The sequence below is a fragment of the Sceloporus occidentalis genome, unplaced genomic scaffold (genome assembly GCF_023333645.1).
Source record: "Sceloporus occidentalis isolate IW3139 unplaced genomic scaffold, rSceOcc1.0.p SCAF_102, whole genome shotgun sequence".
In the NCBI taxonomy this organism is placed as follows: domain Eukaryota; kingdom Metazoa; phylum Chordata; class Lepidosauria; order Squamata; family Phrynosomatidae; genus Sceloporus; species Sceloporus occidentalis.
Window position 1 is genome coordinate 3,399,503 of NW_028317082.1, and position 15,100 is coordinate 3,414,602.

The 15,100-nt window shown below is 37.8% G+C and overlaps 3 non-coding genes across 3 annotated transcripts; 2 read left to right on the top strand and 1 right to left on the bottom strand.

The window, feature by feature from the left end:
* The first annotated feature begins 12,687 nt into the window (after positions 1-12,687).
* Positions 12,688-12,760, top strand: TRNAR-UCG (transfer RNA arginine (anticodon UCG)). The gene has a single exon. It is a non-coding gene; the product is annotated as a tRNA-Arg (tRNA).
* A 782-nt stretch (positions 12,761-13,542) lies between these two features.
* On the bottom strand, positions 13,543-13,653 carry TRNAL-CAA (transfer RNA leucine (anticodon CAA)). The gene is made up of 2 exons: positions 13,616-13,653; positions 13,543-13,588 (listed from the first exon to the last, which is right to left on the bottom strand). It is a non-coding gene; the product is annotated as a tRNA-Leu (tRNA).
* Positions 13,654-14,890: 1,237 nt separating this feature from the next.
* TRNAR-UCG (transfer RNA arginine (anticodon UCG)) lies at positions 14,891-14,963 on the top strand. The gene has a single exon. It is a non-coding gene; the product is annotated as a tRNA-Arg (tRNA).
* Positions 14,964-15,100: the final 137 nt, after the last annotated feature.

Genomic DNA, 15,100 nt, shown 5'->3' on the forward strand with positions numbered 1-15,100 from the left:
TTTTTGACGCACATACATTTATATGTGTTCCAATTATTTGAAGTTTGTATTTGGCCCTATATATATATTTTATTACACGTAGTCACGTAACTACGTACTTTTGAGGCGTGCTGATGGGCCGGCGGATGGTGAAGGGGCAGCATGGCTAGCGCGGAAGTACCGTAATCCCAAACGCCGACCGCTGACCGCTGACCGCCGACCGCCGACCGCCGAATGTTAAACGCCGAGCACCGAGCACCGAGCATTAAGCACCGACCGCACGCAGTGACCAGTGCTGAGCCCTGAGCTCGGGACGGCTTCAGACGACGGTGCCTTTTCTTCTCCTCCTTGATGGGGGGTGGAATGGAGACAGAGTGCTGAGTTTTGGATGTGGAGCGGTGGGGATTGCCTGGACTCCGGATGACGAACCTTTGTTTTTTGGGTTCCTGACGGTTTCCTGACGGCGGTGCTTCATCTGTTGTTTTTGTTTTTTTTTGTTTCCTACGTTTTGGCAACCAATTGCGGCGTGAGTGTTAGAAGCTGGACGCGGATGCTAAGCGTGGCAGAGTGCCAATAAAGCTCCAATAAAGTTGGAAGCGGTAACCGTGAGTTTCCTGGCTACTGGCTATTACACTCTTGATATCTCTAAATGAAATTACTAAAACCTGAATTAGCTGGACGCGGATACTAAGCGTGGCAGAGTGCCAATAAAGCTCCAATAAAGTCGGAAGCGGTAACCGTGAGTTTCCTGGCTACTGGCTATTACACTCTTGATATCTCTAAATTAAATTACTAAAACTTGAATTAAACCAACAAGAAATACATGAAACATACGAACTGTGTATATATGTATAAATATATATATATATAAATACTCCCTTTTTTTTTTTTTTTTTTTGAAAATAACATCCTATATTGCTATTGAAGATTATACCTTTCATTTTTTGAAATCTGATGTGTATGGATTTGCATATAATTTGCACTAATTCGCCTTAAATAGATTCTGGTTTAAAGGCGTAAAGATTTTTAAAGGTCTCTTCTCTATAGATAAAAGCGGGCAACGATAATGCCTCCAAAAGGTGACAAAACTGGCAAGGGTGATAAAGAGGAAAAATCTAAAATGTCTGTGAAAACAAAGAAACCTCCTCCAATTAGTGCCTACTACTCTCCTAAAAGTCAAACGGATACTTCTGTCTTATCATCTAAATCGTCTCCAGATCGACTAAGTGAGATTAGTATAACCAACCCGCCAGATTATATTACAAAGACCAATTTGATGATGGCACTAGATTCTTTATATATTAAAATTAAAGCTGATTTGGACCATAATCTTAAAGAATATAAGGAAGAAATGACCCATATGAAGGTCACTTTAGCTGCTCAATCAAAAGAAATTACTATGCTACATTTGAAAATCAAACAGCTTCAATCTCAAAATGAAGTATTAAAAGCAGATTTAACAAGACAAGATCTTAAACTTGCAGACCTAGAAGACAGGTCACGCAGACAAAATCTTAAAATTCGTGGGATATCTGAAGATGTGATCGAACTGGAACCGTACTTGATGGAACTACTTTCAACATATATAGACTGTCCAAAATACGGTCCGATATTAATTGAAAGAGCCCATAGACTTCCGCTGCCTCCTAATTGGACACAAACAAATACACCTAGAGATGTTATTATCTGTTTTGCCAACTCCAGAATCAAAGAAGATCTAGTTAAAGAAATGAGAAGGAACCCTACTAAAATTGCAAAATTTGCATCCCTAACTACATATCTCGATCTTTCACGTGCAACCAGAATACACAGAAAAAAATATTTTGATATTACTACTGTCGCTCGTGTATCACTAGAGGAACTCACCGCAGGAGTTATTCTGCCCAGAAAACTGCTGAATAGGGAGAAGCCCCAACAGTGGTAATCCAGGATTTAGATGATCCCAACAGTGAGACACTCTCCGTGAACACAGGTAGCAGGTAAGTACTGAGTATGGCAAACAGGTACAGGTGAGGGTGTCAGACAAGCCGGGTCGGTACACAGGAGCAGGTTAGCAGACAAGCCGGGTCGGTACACAGGAGCAGGTTAGCAGACAAGCCGGGTCGGTACACAGGAGCAGGTTAGCAGACAAGCCGGGTCAGTACACGGGAGCAGGTTAGCAGACAAGCCGGGTCGGTACACAGGAGCAGGTTAGCAGACAGGGCAGCAGGTAAGGGAACCCCTCTGGGAACTCCTGCATAGACGGGCAGCCTTAGATCTGCTCGTCGAGGAGTTCCCGGATCCGACCCTCCTTCTCCCATGTCGGTGGTCGGTCTGTTCGCCGCCGGCACGGAGAGAACGTGTACGTCCCTCGGGTGCCCGTGCGCCGCGAGCGGTAGTCCCCTTGCCGACCACGGGTCCGGAGGGAGAAGTATCGGGTCCCCGTGATCTGCGAGCAGACCCCCGCCCGCGGCTAACAGGACCCGAGGACGTGACTGTGACAACTACCTGTTTACGGCAAAATAATATTATTTATTCCTGGGGTTTCCCCACAAAATTGCGAATTAATTATCAAGGGAAAATCTATATTTGCAATGATCCTACACAAGCAAAGGACAATTTACTGAAATGGAATCTTACCATATAAGACTCTCTAATCTATAGAAGAAAATTTATGTTGTTTTTTATTTATTTTTTTTATTTTACATTTGTTTGTTTTTTTTTGTTGTTTTTTTTTTATGATATAAAGTATACGATATTACCATATTATTACCTAAAATACTATTCTAATTGGGAAATATTATGATTGGTTTATTCATTGAGTTGGCAATGTACTGGTTGGAAATGATGTGTTATGTGTTATAATTTTAGTCCAGTCACTAAGCTGGCAACGTATTGGTTGGATACGATATAAATGATATAAATGGTTGATAACAATATAAAAGATATAATAGATTACTTAGAATATAGATTATCACAAATTCTTTTTTTTTTTTTTTTTTCTCTTAAAAATATTAGATAAAATTATGGGACTCACAGAGACTCACAGAGATATATAAGTATTGTTAATCTTTAGATAAGATATCTTCACAAAGTTAGAATTGAGATATTAGGATAGGAAAATTTAAAAGACACTAATATATACTCATGACACATTATATATATGGGTGAATAGTAATAGATTTATTAGAATAAATCACTTGAGAAGAAGGAGACTTCTATTATAGCTATTAACATAAATTTCCTTTCTGATATATATATTGACAAAAACCTATGATCATATACTAATATAGGTATATTTATATATATATATATATGTATATATTTTTTTTTTCATTTTTTTTTTAATTTATTTTTTTTTTTAATTACAATATTAGATAAAATTATGGAACTCACAGAGATTCACAGAGATATATGAGTATTGTTAGTCTTTGGATAAGATACTTTCCCAAACTAGAATTGAGATATTAGGATAAGAAAATTTAAAAGACACTAATATATACTCACGACACATTAGATATATGGGTGAATAGTAATAGATTTATTAGAATAAATCACTTGAGAAGAAGGAGACTTCTATTATAGCTATTAATATAAATTTCCTTTCTGATACATATATTGACAAAAACCTATGATCATATACTAATATGGGTATATTTATATATATATATATGTATATTATTTCCCCTCCTTTTTTTTTTTTTTTTTTTTTTTCAGGATTAATGATATAAGATATAAGATATTATCACAAGCTATCACCTAAAATACCATCTCAAATGGGAAATATCATGATTGGCTATACTATCATGGTACTGGTTGGAAATGATATATTTTGTGTTATAATCTTGGTCTGGTTATTGAGTTGGTATGTACTGGTTGGAAATGATATATTACTGAGATGGCAATGTATTGACTTGAAATAATATAAATGGTTAATAACAATATAAAAGATGTAGATTATCACATTATTATAAATTATTTTATTTTTTTTGCTTTGCGTAATTTCATTAAATATGATATTTGGATAGATAGATATAGTTTATACTATTTTTATGGAAATAAGAGATGATTGTGCTCCTTACCTTCGTTGGCCTTAAAACACGTCCTCATTCCTTGCTGGTTCAAGGAATTTCTTCACACTAATGGCGGAAATAATGTTTTTCCTGCATAGTGTGTTGGGTTTGATTGTTTTTTTTGTTTATGAATGTTGTTGTCAGGTGTTTTCTAGTTGGAGATTGAGGGATAGGGAGCAGTGCTGGTGGAGGAGGGGAAAACAAATATTCCATGTCCCTTAAATTGATGACAATTAATGCACAGGGTTTAAATTCTCCATATAAGAGATCTTATTTGTATGACACATTAATCAAAGAGGGGATAGATATTGCATTTATTCAAGAGACACACTGGAATCAAATAATAGAAAAATCTGCTTGGAAATATCATAGATACCGACATATTTATGTATCTTCTGAAGCGGGGAGTAGCAGTGGCGTCTCCAGGTTTCATATTTAGGGGGGGCACATGGGGGGCCAGGGACCAAAGTAGGGGGGCCAATTATAAAACGGTACGTATACACTATATATATATATATATATATATATATATATATATACACACACACACGTTAGATGTGCATTTTTAACTACATAATATGCACTTATCTCTTTGAAGTAAAGACTGTGATTAAAATATGATTTCAAAATAACAGCTAAAGTGACAGTTATTTTTCATTCTTTAATATTAGCCCCTGCTGACAATATATATAAATATTAGACCCTGCTGCAGATATATAGAAATATTACACCCTGCTTCCGATATATATTAATATTAACCCCTGCTGCGGATATATATTAATATTAGCCCCTGCTGCGGATACATACTTATATTATACCCTGCTGCCGATATACATACAAATTATACCCTGCTGCCAACATATATTAATATTAGCCCCTACTGCCGATATATAGTATTAGTCCCTGCAGCCAATATATATAAATATTAGCCCCTGCAGCCAATATTTATTGATAATAGGCCCTGCAGCCAATATATATTAATATTAGCCCCTGCTGCCGATATATATAAACATTAGTCCCAGCTTCCGATATATATTAATATTAGCCCCTGCAGCCAATATATATTAATATTAGACCCTGCTGCCAATATATTTGCCACACTGACTGCAGATCAGGGGAAGACAGTGAGAGTCAGTGCAGTGTTCCCTCCTTCTGACTGCACCGTGACATTGAGAGGTCCTCTCCCCTGTAATCATCCCCAGAGTCCCTTTGTCCCCTCATTCACTAAACCATAGCGTTCTTTTACTTACACCCTGTAGTTCAGGTATAGATCAAATAAACAACACATGGAAACAGCACATGCAACTGAATGAGATAAAAAAAACCCTTGTATTTGCAGGTATACATAAATAATGTATGGAAACATAGCATTGCAGGTATAAACCAACAGGACACACAAACCCAGCATTGCAGGTATATATCAACTGGAAATCACATGTACACTCAGCACTGAAGGTTTAGATCAAATAAACAACACATGGAAACAGCACTCCAGGTATTGATCAACTGAATAAGACATACAAATCCTATATTTGCAGGTAAGCATTAATAATGTATGGAAATATAGCCGATACAGATGAACAGAATGACACAAAACCCAGCTTTGCAGATATAAATCAATTGGAAATTACATATAAACTCTGCATTAAAGGTATAGATAAAACCCCCTAAATTACAGGCATAGATCACTGGTCACACACCCCAAAGCCAACCCTGGTGTCCACGCTGCCCACATAGAACCTGACCAGCACCTAAGTTACACATTATGTCAACTTTGTCCCCAAACAGCTGAACGTACACCGTTTTTGTCCCATAAAGACCTCTCCCTCCCAATCTATCCTATCTACCCCCTCTCCCTCCCTATCTACCACAACTGCCTCTCTATCTACCACATCTGCCTCCCAATCTATCCTATGTACCCCCCTCTCCCTCCCAATCTATCCTATGTACCCCCCTCTCCCTCCCAATCTATCCTATCTATCCCCTCTCCCTCCCAATGTATCCCATCCACCCCCATCTCCCTCCCAATCTACACCCTCTCCCTCCCAATCTATCCCATCTACCCCCCTCTCCCTCCCAATCTATCCCATCTACCCCCCTCTCCCTCCCAATCTATCCTATCTACCCCCTCTCCCTCCCAATCTATCCTTATCTACCCCTTCTCACTTCCTACCTCTTCTGACTCTCTAACCCCCTCCTAACTTTCTAACCCCCCCTTTGAAGTTCACTTACCTTGGGCTTGTCCAGCGGTGAGATCGCGAGGTCTCTGTATCCCTGGTTCTGCCGGCTTCACTGCTGGGCGCCGGATATGACGACATATACCGGCGCTCGGCTTGAAATGCCGGCACTGCGAACCAGGAAGAGGCCTCGCGGTCGCGGAGAAGAGTGAGAGGCGCCGAACGGTTGCTGAGAACTTATTCCTCAGCAACCGCTCGGCGCCTCTCACTCTCTCCTCCGGGTCTATAAAAAAAAAAAAAAAAGCCGGCGTTTCAATTGGGGGGGCACACCGGGGGGCACAGCATGATGTAGGGGGGGCCATGGCCCCCTCTGGCCCCCCCCTGCCGACGCCACTGGGGAGTAGCCATATTGATATCAATTAAAAATAAATTTGAGTATATACATCATGAAGCTGATAAGGAAGGAAGAAGGATTATACTTGTCTGTAATATAAATGATGTTACCTATACCATGGTTAGCCTATATGCCCCATCAGAAGGATCGACAAGATTTCTCAATTCAGCTATGGAAACAATAGAAAAAATCTCTAAAGGCTCATTGATTATAGCAGGCGACCTGAATTGCATAATCGATATTGAAAAAGATACTAAGACTTTGAAGAACCGTAAATCAGATGCGTGTTTAAAAACTAGGGCCAAAGCATTTTCCGATTCTCTATTTAAACATGGCCTTTATGATGTGTGGAGGGTGCAACATCCTGAGGAAAGAGACTACTCTTTCTTCTCGAATGTACACCAATCATATTCACGCATTGATTATTTCTTAATGCCTGGTCACTCTTTGGAAATCTCTACTACCTCTCTAATTGGAAATATCTCATGGTCTGACCATGCCCCAGTATTTATTTCTATCAAGGATAACCCTCAATATAGAACAAGAACTCGTTGGAGACTCAACGAATCTCTTTTAAAAACAGAATCCGATAAGATAGATCTGATAAAACAAACAACATCTTTTTTGGAGCATAATGATAATAATGAGACCTCAGATCTAAATTTGTGGTGCACCCTAAAATGTGTTCTTAGGGGACACTTAATAAAAAAGGGTGCTTGGATTAAAAAACAGAGAGGTAAAGAACTTGCCGATCTGTATATTGAGTTGGCAAAACTTGAGAGACTAAATAAACAATATCCATCCAGAGATTTCTCGAAGCAGTTAGAGACTATTAAAGAATCGATAATCATTAAACTTAAAATTAAAACTGAAACAATAATGCAAAGATTGAAATCTAGTTGGCATTATGGAAATAATAGAGTAGGGAAAAATCTTACTAAAAGATTGAAGGCACAAATTGAATCATCTAGAATAAAAAAAATTATACACAATGGAACAACTTGTATATCACCAACACAGATAGGCAATGCCTTTAAACAATATTATGAAACCTTATATAATTTACCCGAACCTAAGATTGCTACTACTGATATAGCTCAATTTTTAGAGACCTTGCATCTTCCAAAACTTTCTGCAGAAAAATTAATACAATTAAATCAACCACTAACAACTCAAGAGACTACTATTGCAATTCTTAATTTGAAAAAAGGGAAAGCTCCAGGCCCTGATGGCTTTTCAGCTATATTTTTTCCAATCTTGAACTCAGTAATTTCTCCCATCCTAACAAAATCTTTTAATTCTATTTCTACTGGAAGAAGTTTTCCAAAAGAGATGTTGGAGGCGAGTATATCGCCAATTCCGAAACCAGGGAAGGATCCTTCACTGGTTGCTAACTACAGGCCAATATCTCTCATCAATTTAGATGTGAAGATATATTCTAAGATCCTGGCCTCTAGATTGGCTCGAATAATACGAGATTTGATACATCCAGATCAGGCAGGATTCATTCCTGGTAGGGCGGGAGAAGAAAATACGCGCAAAATCTTCAATATCATTGAATATATACATAGATATAAAATCTCTTCAGTTATAGTAGCTTTAGATGCCCAAAAGGCATTTGATAGGGTCAATTGGAAGTTCTTAGCTGAAACACTTCAAGCATTTGGTTTAACAGGTCTTTTTCATGACCTAACTATGGCCTTATATACATCTCCGGTCGCAAAGATTAGAGGCCCTTTTTTAGACTCAGATATGTTTCACATTTATAATGGTACAAGGCAGGGCTGCCCGTTAGCTCCCCTGTTATATGCTCTAACAATTGAGCCTTTAGCTGCCTATATTAGAAACTCTTCTAATATTCATGGTATAAATATTGATAAACATGAATATAGTATTACCTTATATGCAGACAATGTTTTATTAACATTATCTGCACCCTTATTATCTATCCCTGCTTTTTTAAAAGGAATAGAAAAATTTGGATACTATTCTAATTACAAACTTAATTTATCAAAGACTCAGATGATTCCATTTTATCTCTCTGAGTCTCAGATATCTATAGCTCATGGGCATATTCAAAATAATGATCAGACACATCAAATTGATTATTTGGGGATTATAATCGGACCTATACTAGAAGATATCGTCAATATAAATCATAAGAAACTTTTTCTAGAAATAAAATCTTCTCTAGCAAATTGGATGAAACTTGAATTCTCTTGGATGGGTCGTATTAATATTCTTAAAGCTTACATAATTCCCAAAATTTTATATCTTTTTCGATTAATACCTTTTTATGTTTCGAAAGATGTTATCTTAAAATGGGAAAACTTACTATCTCAATTTGTTTGGGCAGCTAAAATAATAAGATTACCCTCGGAGCTTCTTAACCCCTTCGTGACAAAGGCTGATTTTACTTTTTGTACCCTTCGTGACAATGGCCGTTTTAACATTTCTGCGCTGCTCGTGTTTAGCTGTAATTTTCTTCTTTCCCGTTTACTGAACCCACACACATTAGATATTGTTTTTTTCAGGACAAGAAGGGCTTTCTTTAGATGACATTGTTTTGATTGTATCATATGATTTACTATTAAAAAAAGTATAAAATATGGTGAAAAATTTAGAAAAAAATGACTGTTTCTAACTTTTAGTTGAAAAATCTTTTACTCATCTATAAAAGGTAATAAAAAAACCTGCTAAATAGATTCTAATATTTGTCCTGAGTTTAGAAATACCCAATGTTTTTATGTTTTTTTGGTTTTTTTCTGCACGTTATGGAGCAATAAGTACAGGTAGCGTTTTGCTATTTCAAAGCCATTTTTTCCAAATCTGGTAATTCTTCCCCCCATGTGCCATTTCGGGTATCTTTGAAGCCGGCCAATGCAATTTACCCCATCAAATCATATATTTTTGAAAACTAGACAGCCCAGGGTATTCCAAATGCTGGTATTTTAACCCTTTCCAAGCACTTATTCTACCATCAGCCTTTGTCAAACTTTATGGTAGTAATTTTTTTGCATTTGTTTTTTCACACACATTTTACTTTAGGTATGAATAAACAGGTTCTGGTATATGTCACTATCAAAAAACACCCCAATATGTGTTTAGCAACATCTCCTGAGTACAGCGATACCTCACATGAATGATTTTGCCTGGCTGTTTGGGGGCAAAAGGGCCACATTTGGGGCATGCACATTTTTCAATGTTGAACTTTGGCATTTGGGGATCCACTGCCCATGCCCTATTTGGTACATCTTTGAGCCGGGCCATTTCAGTGTACCCAATAAAGCTATATATTTTTGAAAACTAGACACCCCAGGGTATTTCAAATGCTAGTATTTTAACTCTTTGCATGCACACATTTTACCACGAGCATTTTTTCAAAGTTTGCAGTAGTATTTTTGTGTGTGTATTTTTCCCACACACACCTACTTTATGTATGAATTTACAGCTCCTGGTATATGCCGCTGTCACACGACACCCCAATATGTGTTCAGCAACATCTCCTGAATACAGCGATACCCCACATGCATGGGTTTATCATTTTTGGGGGGAACTAAAAGGCCACATTTGGTACGTGTGCATTTTTCTAATTGGAAATTAGATGTGTGGCCATCCTTCCCCCCGTGTTAATTGGGACCTTGTTGAACCCAGTCAATTCAATTTACCCCATCAAATCATACATTTTTTAAAAGTAGACACCCCATGGGCATTTAATATGCCAGTATTTAAAATATTGTTTTAAGCTAATATGCTAATTTTAGGACTTGCTCACAAAAATATATTTTTTATATATATATTTTTTTTTTTTGCCTTTTTTTTAATTTTTTTAACATTTTTTTTCAACTTGAAGGTTCCCCTGATAGTGACATCAGTGGGAAATTATTTTTACATTTTACTGGTTTTTTACTATTTTTTTTCTAATTATTATTAATTTTATTTTATTTTTAATTTATTTTTTCTAATCACACTGTGATTAGAAAGCTGAGCTCCATTGACTTGCATGGTTGAATGCAGTACCTGTAATCAACCTGCAAGTGGAGCCAGAGTTCTCTAGAGGGTCAGGAGACCGTCTAGCAAACTTTTTAGACTTTATTGTTTTTCTTAATTGAATTTTCCCGGACCGCCGCCATCTTGCTGATGGCGAAGATCACCGGCAGCTGCGGCTGTGACCGCTCTCCGGAGCGGTCACAGTCCATCCCCAGGTAAGTGTTTGGTGTCGCTGGATGCCTCCTGATCGAGGCATTCCAGCGACACCATTTAAGTTGATCGCCTCCTAAACGCTTTTAAAACGGGCGTCCTCCGCCATACAAAGTATGGCGGATGTTGACGCCCCGGGGAGGGGCCAGAGATGGCCCCTTTGTGACGATAATGGCGTTGCTGAATGCCTCGAGGTCGAGGCATTACAGCAACGCCGTTTCGGTGCAGAAAGCGAAAATAGATCGCTTTCTGCACCCGTTTAATGACGTGCCGGTCCTGGCACGTCATTTGTCGTTATCGACTTGAATTTCCGTGACGTGCCCGGACCGGCAATTGTCATCAAGGGGTTAAAAGACCTATTGAATCTGGGGGTTTAGGTTATCCTGATATAAAGGAACTATATGAAGCCTCTCAAGTAGCTTTTATGATGGCCTGGGGCTCTATAAAAGAGAAAAGCTCTTTGGGTTGGTATAATATAGAGAAATATAATCTTAAAAATCTCGACCCTTTCTTGTTGTTCTGGCTACCTCAATCCCAATTTCAGAAGAAAAAATTTCCGAGCTTAATAATTGCAGACATATTATCCTCTTTCTATAGAATCAAAAAAAGGTTTGCAAAAGGGATTCCATTTACAAAAAATTGTCCCCTGGATGTTCTATCATTTTACATACCTGATCTTGTACTGGACAATTGGAAAATCTCAGGAATAGAGCAGATAGGGGACCTTTATTTAGAGGGAAATCTGGCCTCTTTCTCTCTTATGACTGATAGATATATATTACCGTCAAGAGAAATCTTTAAATATATCAGATTAAAACATTTCTTAATATCAAACCCACCACCTGAATATAACCCTTGGTTGAAATTTATTACTTCGTGTATTTCTAAGGGAACACTGTCTAAGATTTTGAAATTTTTTAAAGATAATAAGACTCTTGATAAGTCTAAGGCACACAAACAATGGGAGAAAGAATTGGAAATTTCTATTCCCTTAGATTCTTGGTATAAAACATGGCAATTTACTAAAAAAGCAACTCACTGTATAAATCTTCAAGAACTCTTTTTTAAGATTATATATAGATGGTATATGGTCCCTACACGTATAGTTAAATTTCAACCAAAGAATGGAGACAGGTGCTGGCGATGCCATCTCGAATTAGGATCGCATAAACATATTTGGTGGGATTGTCAAAAACTAACTCAGTTTAAGATAAAAATATCTGAGCTTTATTTGGAATTGTTTGGGTCATATTTGGAACTCTCCCCTCAAAGATTTTTGTTTCATTTAGAGTTTATAGATATTAATAGTAATGAGCAGACCTTATGGGTTAATATACTTTTGGCGTTTAAAATCTGTATTGCTAGATATTGGAGAAAACAGGATTTGCCACATTGGCAAGAGATTAAATTGCAAATAAATTTACAAAGTAATGTAGAAAAATATTTTTTTCTGAAAGAAGCTAACTCAAGAGAGAGGTATGAGTGCATTTGGCAGAAAAGGTTTCAAATAATAGATTAAAAATTCCCTGTGCAGTAATACAACCACAGCACTGCTCCAACGGCCTTTGTTTTAGATCGATTTTGGCCTTGATAATTTATAATCTCCCTCTCCTCCCAAAGAAACACTGAGCGTTTGAATACTTAAAATTATTATTTTTTAATGCTATGAGCTTTAAGGGAATACAACAAATATTCATATATGAATGTCTATGTATATGTTTCTATGTTGTTATGTACCATATGTATTTTAATGTTTTGTCTAACATCAGTCAGAGGAAGGACAGTGGTCATAAAAAGCATATTGTGGCATGTGAAGTAAAGGAAATATAGTTATGTTTCTCTATGAGAAACGTATCCACACATTTTTTCGCAAACTTTACATGCAGACCGCGTGGCCTAATGGATAAGGCGTCTGACTTCGGATCAGAAGATTGAGGGTTCGAGTCCCTTCGTGGTCGGAGTTGCTGGAGCTTTGGTTCTGTTGTTCTTTAAAGTTCTTCCATATCAATGGAGGTCAGGCAAATGGAAACCAAGATTTCAATAGTTTCTTTCCATGTTACGTGTCACCCAAGATCTTTAGTCCCTCTTGGTATGAAAGGCAGACATGTCAAAACTAAGATTTCAAATGTTTTTTTTCAATGTGCCATATGATCACCGAATGTAACCCCATCTTGGCCTACACGGTACCTCTACGGATAGTGCGTTGTTGCGAGATTTGATTCAATCAAAGTTGTCTGCAATTTACTCTTTCAAAAACTTTCAGCAAACATTAATTCTTTTTCCAACTATTGTTATGAAGACTTTGGCTCAAAGCGGCTCCATAAGAGTCACAGGCACCCTTGATTTTCTGTTGTACACTTCCTAATCTCTTTCCCCCAAGAAATCTATGTGACAGCTATTGGAAAGTATCTACACCTGGTTCGTTATTTTCACCTCTTTCGGTATGTCTTGTCTCCAAAGTGCGGAATAAGACTCTCGCGTTCCGTCCAGACCTCGTTGCTTAATGGGTAAGGTGTCTGACTTTGGATTGGAAGATTGCGGATTTGAGTTGTCTTGAGGTTGCTGGTGATTTAGATCCCCAGGTTACTGTTCTTTTGAGTCTAGAGATTGTACATTGCTGTCTTATGTTATGAAATCAATGTCTTCTGCAATGTACTCTTTAAACGCTAAAATTCAATCTTGGATTCTTTCTCAAAAAATTGTTGAATTAAACGAAGCTCAAAGCACAAAAAGAGATGACTGTCAGAAGTGGGATTTGAACCCATGCCTCCACATGGAGACCAGAAGACCCTCACAGAGAGAAGATAGCATTACTTGAGTCTGGCGCCTTAGACCACTCGGCCATCCTGACAAGCTACTGCTGCTACGAAAGAAGATATTTTTTTTACATAGTTTCAAGGCAAGGGACTAGCTCTTAGGGGACCTTTTGCCACTGCATTGGTTTAAAGTGGCTTCATTAGAGTCACAGGGTAAGCAGACTTGAGATCCTGCATGTGAAGGCTAAGATTTCACATGTGTTTTTTGATGTGCCATATGTCCACCAAACTTATCGCCCCCTGGGCATGCAGGGTTCTTCTACGTATTGTGCGTTGCCACCACCTTTAATGAAATCAAAGTTGATTGCGATGTACTGTTTCAAACACTTAAAAGCAAACTTTAATTCTTTCTCCAACTATTGTTATGAAGACTTTGGCTCCAAGTGGCTCCATAAGAGTCACAGGGCACCCTTGATTTTCTGTTGTACATTTCCTAATCTTTTTGCCCAAAGAAATCTATGTGATCATCCTTTGTATAATGTGCCACAGGGCCCACTACTGAAACACATTTCACACTAGAGTAAAATCTGTCAATTGTATTACAGACATTTTTCAGAGACAATTTGTGGATATTGCAACCTAAAACTAAACAAGCACATCAAATGCAGTCAACCACTGGGAAAAAAACACCACTCTAGTGGGACTCGAACACACAACCTTTGAATATTGGCATTATTTTCGCATCAAAACTTTAATCTTACAAACGGAGCGCTAAACTGCTTTCCACACTTGTGTTAGATAGTTCTATTGTTTCAGATTACCATAATTTCTCACAGACAAATTGTGGATATTTGGAAATACAATTTAATGTTTCAATTAAAATCTGTCAGATTAAGATCTGTCAATAGTATTACAGAAATTTTTCAGAGACAATTTGTGGATATTGCAACTTACAACTAAACAAGAACATCAAATGCAGTCAACCACTGGAAAAATAACAACACTGGTGGGACTCGAACCCACAACCTTTGAATGCCTTGTCAAGTGCTAGAAGTCCAATACGCTATCCACTGCGCCAAAGAGCCTCGATACGTAAACAGAAAACGTCATGAAACCACCTATCTGACTCACGCATAATCCTTCGTACATAGATGTTTCAAATGCATTAGTCGTTTCTGTATCCTATGTTTGTCTGCGTGTTCTTAATTAACATCAGTCAGAGGAAGGACAGTGGTCATAAAAAGCATATTGTGGCATGTGAAGTAAAGGAAATATAGTTATGTTTCTCTATGAGAAACGTATCCACACATTTTTTCGCAAACTTTACATGCAGACCGCGTGGCCTGATGGATAAGGCATCTGACTTCGGATCAGAAGATTGAGGGTTCGAGTCCCTTTGTGGTCGGAGTTGATGGAGGTTTGGTTTTGTTGTTCTTTAGAGTTCTTCCATATCAATGAATGTCAGGCAAGTGGAAACTAAGATTTCAACAGTTTCTTTCCATGTTACGTGTCACCCAAGATTTTTAGTCCCTCTTGGTATGA